The 8,181-nt window shown below is 48.3% G+C and overlaps 1 long non-coding RNA gene across 1 annotated transcript; it reads right to left on the bottom strand.

Annotated features, from left to right (window-relative positions):
• Positions 1-2,807: 2,807 nt before the first annotated feature.
• On the bottom strand, positions 2,808-8,175 carry LOC115278933. The gene is made up of 3 exons (XR_003903123.1): positions 8,091-8,175; positions 3,941-4,016; positions 2,808-3,428 (listed from the first exon to the last, which is right to left on the bottom strand). It is a non-coding gene; the product is annotated as an uncharacterized LOC115278933 (long non-coding RNA).
• Between the last annotated feature and the right edge of the window lie 6 nt (positions 8,176-8,181).

Here is an 8,181-nt window from a genome sequence, read left to right as displayed (position 1 = left end):
AGTAATTTATACTTATATATAAGTTATAAGTAATTTGTACTTATATATAAGTAGTTACTTATATATATACATATGTATACACACATATATATATATAAGTTCGTGGGTTCGAGCCCTGCATTGGGCTCTGTGCTGACAGCTAGCTAAGAGCCTGGAGCCTGCTTCAGATTCTGTGTCTCCCTCTCTCTCTGCCCCTCCCTTGCTCATACTCTGTCTCTGTTTGTCTTTCAAAAATAAATAAATGTTAAAAAAAAAAAAACCCAAACGCTAGTTGGCAGAAGCTGTAGTGAAGTGTGCGGTGAGGTCCTCTAGCCTTTTGTCGACTGTTCTTCCTTGAGAGAAGTTTGTAGGATGCACCATGTGTATCAGAAGATAAGAGTAAGTTCCTATCTGGGTCAATCTGAGACTGTGTTTATTACTACATTTCCAATTTCCAGTGACCCTGGAAATTGTCCTGAATTCCAACTGCTTGTGACCCTCTACTGGTCTTTCTCTTCTTTTTTTTTAATGTTTATTTATTTTTGAGAGAGAGAGAGAGACAGAGTACAAGCAAGGGAATGAGGGCAGAGAGAGAGAGAGAGAGAGAGAGAGAGAGAAAGAGAGACAGAGGGAGACACAAAATCCAAAACTGGCTCCCGGCTCTGCGCTGTCAGCATGGAGCCCAATGTGGGGCTTCAACTCACAAACCGTGAGATCATGACCTGAGCCGAAGTCAGACACTAAACTGACTGAACCACCCTGGTGCCCCTACTGGTCTTGATGAGGAAACGTAAGGCAAGCTGAGGGCAGAGGACCAGTTAACATACCTACCTCCCCCCACCCAGGTGGAATGTGTGTGAGATTCCTTGGAAACTCCTGGTTACCCAAGAACAAAGGAAAGGAAAGAAGACAAATGGCTAAGTGATAGAGATCACAGTCTTGCAGGATAGGAATCTCCATAGGTTTACACATATCTTAGTAAATTAGGAGAAAAAGGCAGTCTTACCAATAACCTAATCTCCAGAAACCTATAGACTCCGTTTCCTGGAGCCCCTAATATCACCCCCCTCCCCCAAAGTGATGTGGGGAACGAAGGGAAGAAGGAAAGGACAGGTAAAAATAAATTTCCTTATAACCTGCAGCCTGTTGGCAAATGCAGAGAAAATTTCTCCAGGGACCCCCTACAGTCCTAATGTTAACACCTTATTAGAGGGTAAACACATAACTTGACAATAGCAAGGCCTCAGGTATCTTAGGAGACCTCTTTAGTATATTAAAGTCCCTCTGGAGGCCCCACTTTTGACTTTACCTCCCCCACCTCCACAGCATATAGCTGTCACTCTAACAACCCCAGTGCGCTCTTTCTGCCCGTGGGTCCTGTCCCCATGCTCTAATAGAATCACCTTTTTGCACCAGACGTCTTGAAGAATTCTTTTTTTTTAATAAATTTTTAAAAATGTTTTTTATTTATTAATTTTTGAGGGACAGAGAGAGCAGGGGAGGGTCAGAGAGAGAGGGAGACACAGAATCAGAAGCAGGCTCCAGGCTCTGAGCTGTCAGCACAGGGCCCAACAGAGGGCTCAACCCACAAACCTTGGGATCATGACCTGAGCCAAAAACCGGACGCTTAACCGATTGAGCCACCCAGGTGCCCCTTGAAGAATCTTTCTTGGCCGTCAGCTCTGAACCCCCACCATTCCCAAACCCCATCATTCTGAATCTCTCCCTTAGTCTTCCCTGTCCAGCTCACACATGCCCCCTGGAAGGTCTTGCCTCAATCCGCAGCATCTGAAACCCCCGGGGAATAGGAAAAGCACCTCTCTCACCACTGGCCCCAAGAGCTGCCTGCTCTCCTTTTCTGCCTCCCACACTACACTCTTGGCTCTGAAGAACAGAGCCTGTCTGACCCCAGTGTCCTAGGACCTACAGGAGAGGGGACTTGGCCACCAGGAGTTTGAACCCTTACTCTGTTGCTCCGAAGATCATTCCTTTTTTCCTGGAAACTATTTGCAGTGACTCCAGAACATTCCCTTGTGTGTGGGGGTTTCTTAGCCTTACTGAGAGAAATTTGGGGAAAAGTGGTGGATTCCCACCTAACCATTGAGCAAGAGCTCTGGATTTTGGACCTGTCTCTGGCTACGTGCCTCAGGAGGGGCAGCATTTTTGTCTTCCAGAAGGAGACGGTTTGGGATGACCTGGATGGTCTTCTGGGGGTGACACAGGGTGGGGGAGGTGTCTGAAATGCAAGCTCCTTCGGCTCACAGCGAGCTGAGTCCGCTGTCAGCGGGTTCGCTCCTCCCTGGGCTTGCTTCCTCGTCTGTGAAATGTTGAGTCTGGACTTGGTGACTCCGCAGGTCCCTTCAGTGTGAGCCAGGGTGGGCACCCCACACCTGAGGCCGAGGTGGGAGCACAGAGGATGCTCAGCCCCAACACCCAGGGAACTCCCAACAACCGGGGGAAGGGAAATTCAGAGCATGTCCCTCCCTGGTCAGGCCTCCTCTCCACCTGGGGGAGAAGCTCCCTTCCAGAATGGACCAGACTCCTCTGGCTCCATCCCCCGCTGTGTGGTAGCTAGTTTTCCGTGCAAGCCCGCAGGCCCAGGGGGCTCCCTGCCCAGCGACAGCCCTGGGCCATTTGTGCAGAGCCCGACACAGTAAGTTCTGCACACACAACAGCCTAAAGAGTAAGGTTCAGGCCCCAGGCCTCTGTTAGCTGAGCTTCTCTGGGATTTGCCCCAGCCCTCCCACCCCCTGACCCTCACCCTGCCAAGCTGCTGGTGTAAGATTTAATATGTGGAGGCAGAGATGAGAGGAAAGAGAGAGACCAAGTTATGGAGCCAAGAAAGCCTTTATTGGGGTCACGGCCCCCGGGCGAGTTTCCGTGACTCACGTAGGGGTTGAGTCAGGGAAGTCGTGCCGGTATGGGAGGGTGAGGTGTTTTATGGGTGAAAGAGTTGCGGGTTTGGTCTCGGGAGGGCAGATTACCAAGTAAGGGCATTTTAAGGCCGTGGCGGGGTGAGGGTAAAACTGGAGCTTCATGATTGGCCATTTTCAAATGGCGCAGGACATTCCAGGTCTGCGGGGTGGGGGTTGTGGGTGCATGGAGTTCTTCTCTGACCCACAGCAAAATGGCCGCTCGGTCGCCATCTTAAGGTAACTCTTACAGCTGGGTCCCCTGTGAAAGGACGACTTCGTTTTTGAGGAGGCTGGTTTGGGGTTTGCTGCTTTTGAATCATTTTCAAAACCAGAAAATGGACATCAATTCACGCTCCCCTTTCCTTGCTCATCCTCTGCGTCTCAGTCCCCAACACGAGTGAGTAGATGGGGCAGGAAAGTTGGCATCATTTAGAAGAGAGTAGATTTATGTAAAGGTCCCTCCAAACATAGCTATTTTGAAACACATTGGCTGTTGCCGAGTTTGAGAGGATGTTGTGTTGGAAGGAGCACTTCCTGTGACAAAATGGGAGAAATGATTACACTGCGGGTCTCCAGCCGATGCACGTGGTCTGTGACTAACGTCGACTGAATTTTAAATTTGCCAAAAAAGAAAACAAAGGCAGGACAATCATAAAATTCATAAACTTTCTAATATGACATTTATGAGTTCCCCCCTCATATGCCTAAAATATTTTTCATTGCTGAAATCCAGGGCTCAGAGACTTAGAGCCCCAATTATTAAATATCTCAAACTTTATTACTGATTTGTGAAAAGCAAAACAATAACAACAAAACAAAAACAGAGGGCTGGGGGAAAGTAGAGTTCTAACTTCATACTAGAATGAAAAATAAAGCCAAGAACATAATACAACATCCTTGCTAGTGGTTTTATTTAAACCTGCTTTCCTGGCTGGCCCAGATGCACACTGGCGACCCCCCCTGCCCCCGGGAACCAGCCTCCCCTCCCCTCCCCTCCTCCCCTCCACCCCCTCCCATGAAACCCTGGGGTAGGGGCCGGCCCAGACCTGTGGCATCAATGTACATCTCGTGTTGGTGCCTCTCCACTGTCTTCACACTGATTTCCTCTGATCCCTCGCATCACTTGAAAACAGACGGTGTTTTGCTATGGAAAGTTCTGCTCTTGGAAATATGCCCAAGCTTTTGATATGGGAAAAATTTTACATCTATTGCCTAACAATTCCCAGTCCACATCATTACCCCCTCACCAACACACACACACACACACACACACACACACACACACACACACACACAGCTTAGGGTACATTAGTTCACCCTACTAAAAATAAGTTAATTAATTAAAAACAACAAAGGGACTTCATTTCCCACAGTAAAGTGAGAGGGGGAGAAACCAGCCCAGCTCTAGTTCCTGGAGGAGGAAAGAAGTTTTTGCTCGGCTCTTTCCCCGCAGGGGAAGCCTTCCATTCACTCCCTTCCTCCCTCACTCCCTGGGAGTGGCTAAGCCGGTTGTGCAGATCCTAAGACACCAACTGGGTCATGTTCACCCTTCACCAGGGACAAGGGGGCTGGGAGTTAGTCACTCTTCTGAGTGTTGCTGAAGCGGTAAACGGAGTTGGGGCAGACCTGCTCACCCTCCTTCTCTGTGGAGAGATTGCTGAGGTCTTGACCCGCTCAGGGGGGAGCCTAGCAATCTCTCTCTCCCTACCTCCTACAGGGGCCAAGTGGGGGTGCTTCTCTTCTTTGCTGTCAGCTCGAGGGTGATGAATACCTGAAGTTGGATTTGCACTTAGAGGGAAACTGAGGGACTGCCTCTCAGGCCCCAGGTGGTGGCCACTTTCTCCAATCCTTTCCACGGTCATTTTGCACAGAGTGATGCTTTTCCAACTTTCATAGCATCAGGATCACTAGAGGGCCTGTTAAAACATGCACTTCGGGGCCCCAGCGTGAGTGCCTGGTTCAACAGGTCTGGGGTGGGACCTTAGAATCTGCATTTCTATTAAATTCCCAGGTGATGCTGATGCTGTTGTGCTGGGAGCCATCTCTGAAGTGAGGCAGGTTTGCATGGCCTCCCACCGTCAGATGGCAACCAGTGTCTGCCCCCACTCAACCCCCCCTCAATTTCTGCTTGAGCACCAACCCCCAAGGCTCTTGACTGACTGATACCAGGAGGGACTTGCCTTCTTATTTTAAAAATATGTGAATTGTACCTTGTGAAAAAACTTGTTATAGGAGTTTCTTCTTTTGTGATTATAGGAGCAAATGTTACATTTCCTGATAAAACCTGTTTTTCTTCCCCTGAAAAACAGGCTATTGACCCCTGCTCACAAGAGAACTAACTCTTGCTTTTGCTATGCTAGAAACATTGCCTTGTGTTTGAATGCTAAAGATCCCTTCCTTCCCCTTGTGATAAGCATCTAGTCACCTACTTCAATCACTATTGATAAAGGTTATGCATGAGTCTTCTACCAATCTATGTTCTGGGAAATTTTTACATACCAAAGAATTTGTCATCAGAAATCATTGTCTAAGGCAATTACCACATCTGTTTGGTACCCCATATGGTTTTTTTTCAATAAATAAATAAAGATGACTCTTGGGTCAGTGCAGAGACGCCTGCCTGGTGAGCAGAAAGAAGCCAAGGCTCTCTTGCTCCCTTTTGCCGACACCGTCCATCCTTCAGGGAGCCCTGGACCTGCTGGAGCTGGATTCTGGCACTACTGGGCCAGCAACCACATCTTGAGAATCACAGAGTTTCACAGACACCAGCCCAGCTTATGATAAGTAGAATTTTTTACATTATTATTTGAGAGAGAGACAGGGAGAGAGCACACATGAGCAGGGGAGAGGGGCACAGGGAGAAGGAGAGAGAATCTTAAGCAGGCTCCCTGCTCAGCGCAGAGCCCAACAACTCTGGGCTCTATCCTGCAATCCTAGGATCATGACCTGAGCCAAAATCAAGAGTCAGATGCTCAGGTGACTGAGCCACCCACAAGTCCCTTGTTTTATTTTACAAGTTGTGTGTTCCTGGATACCTAGCTGAATACCTAAATGACTTTTAGGAGTCACTGTGACTCCTAAAAAGAGAATGAAATTACTAAATAATCCAAGAAATAGATGATGGGTTTTATGGCATGATAATAAGGAACTCAAAGATTTTTAACCTGGAAGCGACAAGGACAAAGCATCTCCAAGAGGAAGCTGACCACATGTCCTCCACAGATGGTTAACAAGGCTTAAGTGGCAGTAAGAGAGAGTTTAGCAGACATAAAGAAAGCTATCCTAGCTGCAGGGACGATTTAGCAAGCATGCTGTGGGATGCTGGGGAAATCCTCTCCCCAGAGGTCTCTAAAAGAAGAATCAATGACCGTCTCACTTGGACAGCTTGAACCTGGATGAAAATACACATTTCTAGAAGTGATGTGAGTAATTCGACGCTCACTTCTTCGAGGAACTATGCTACATGCTATATTTTATTTTACTTTACTCTTATAACACTTCTATAAAGTCAGTACCAAATTATTGCCATTTTATAAATGAGGCTGAGGCCACAAAGGCCCATACCCTTGGGAAGTAGCACAATTCAGATTTAAACCCATATTCTGATTCCTCATCTCAATTTTAGATAATACAGAAAGGTCCCTGTAACATGCAGGTAGGTTTTGACAGGTTGTCAGTGAGGAAGGTGGGGCAAAAGGGCATCAGAGGGACGACAGGAAGACCCTGGACACCCACAGGGTGGATCCCACCGAAGAGGGTGGAGAGAAAGGAAATGTAGTTCACAGTTTGTGTATTTCACAGTTTTGCTTGGGTCAGATCTGGTATTATCAAGATACTGAGTGTTACCCATATAAAAGGAACTCATATTCAATAGTGGGTTCATCAAGGTGCAAGTTTGTTTCCCTTAGGTGTTAAAGTCCAAGCTATGGGGTGCCTGGGTGGCTCAGTTGGTTAAATGTCTGGCTTCGGCTCAGGTCATGATCTCGCAGTTCGTGAGTTCCAGCCCTGCGTCAGGCTCTGTGCTGACAACTCAGAGCCTGGAGCCTGCTTCTGATTCTGTGTCTCGCTCTCTTTCTGACTCTCCCCTTTTCACACTCTCTCTGTCTCTCAAAGATAAATAAAAGACATTTGAAAAGAAGTCCGAGCCAGTAGGGCAGCTTTCCTTTGGGTAGCTGTCAGGACTCAGGCTCGTTCCATCCGGTAACTCTGCCACCCGCAGCATGCGACTTCATCCTGTATGTGGGTGGCTTCTCCAGGCCACTGCCCTGTGCCGGCCCTGGGGACCACATCCAGAGGTACACCTGTAACTTTCACTTCAATAGCTTTGGCTGGACTGTAGTCATATGGCCACAGCTGGCTTCAAGGGAGACTCCAAAATGTAGTTCAGTGTTTTTCCGGGTAGCTATGTACCCAGCTGAAGATAAAAGTTTCTATTATTCTGGGAGAAGGGGGAAATGGGTGCTGGGAGAAATTCCCAGTCCCTGCCTTGACAGGCCCTTTCAAAGTAGCTCAGGATGCCTTCCTTTTGGTAACGTCAGAATACCATACTTAAACATATATTTCAAGGAGCGTCTGGGTGGCTCAGTGGGGTGAGCGTCCAACTTCAGCTCAAACAATGATCTCATGGTTTATGAGTTCGAGCCCCACATCAGGCTCTGTGCTGACAGCTCAGAACTTGGAGCCTGCTTCAGATTCTGTGTCTCCCTCTCTCTCTGCCCCTGCCTCACTTGTGCTATCTTTCTCTTTCTCTCAAAAATAAAATAAAAATATTAAATATATATATTTCAAACCTGTTCCTTTTCCTTTATGCCCCACATTAGCAAAGGTCACCACTGGTGACCCAGTCACGGGTGAGAAAAGACAGGCGTCACCTTTGCCCCCTTCCTCCTGCTTACTCTTCAGTAAAAATGAGATCCACAGAGGGTAAAACGGTCTGTGTTACTGGGTTGCATTTCCAGCACCTCGCACGCTGCTGGGGGTGTCTCTCTCTGCGTCAAGCCATCGGATCCCCGTGGTTCTCAGAATGAAGCCAGGGCTCCTTTGGCAGCACTCAGGTCCCTTGTGGCCTGCCTCCTGTCCAGTCGCCGTCCCTCCTCTCTCTAGCTTTGTGTCCCATTCACGGAAACCACTCCCGCCACTCTCAGTGCCCGCTGGGTGCAGAGCTGGTGCTGCCTGGGCCTCCTGTGCCCACCTCACCTGAACCCTTTCCTCAACCGGCCATCGCTTCTCTCCAGGACTCCGCCTAGAGGTCACGTCCTCTGGGAGGTCCGTTGGATCCCCGTCTAAC

This window comes from Suricata suricatta, chromosome 15 (assembly GCF_006229205.1).
Source record: "Suricata suricatta isolate VVHF042 chromosome 15, meerkat_22Aug2017_6uvM2_HiC, whole genome shotgun sequence".
NCBI lineage: Eukaryota > Metazoa > Chordata > Mammalia > Carnivora > Herpestidae > Suricata > Suricata suricatta.
This window is presented reverse-complemented; position numbering and strand designations above follow the sequence as displayed.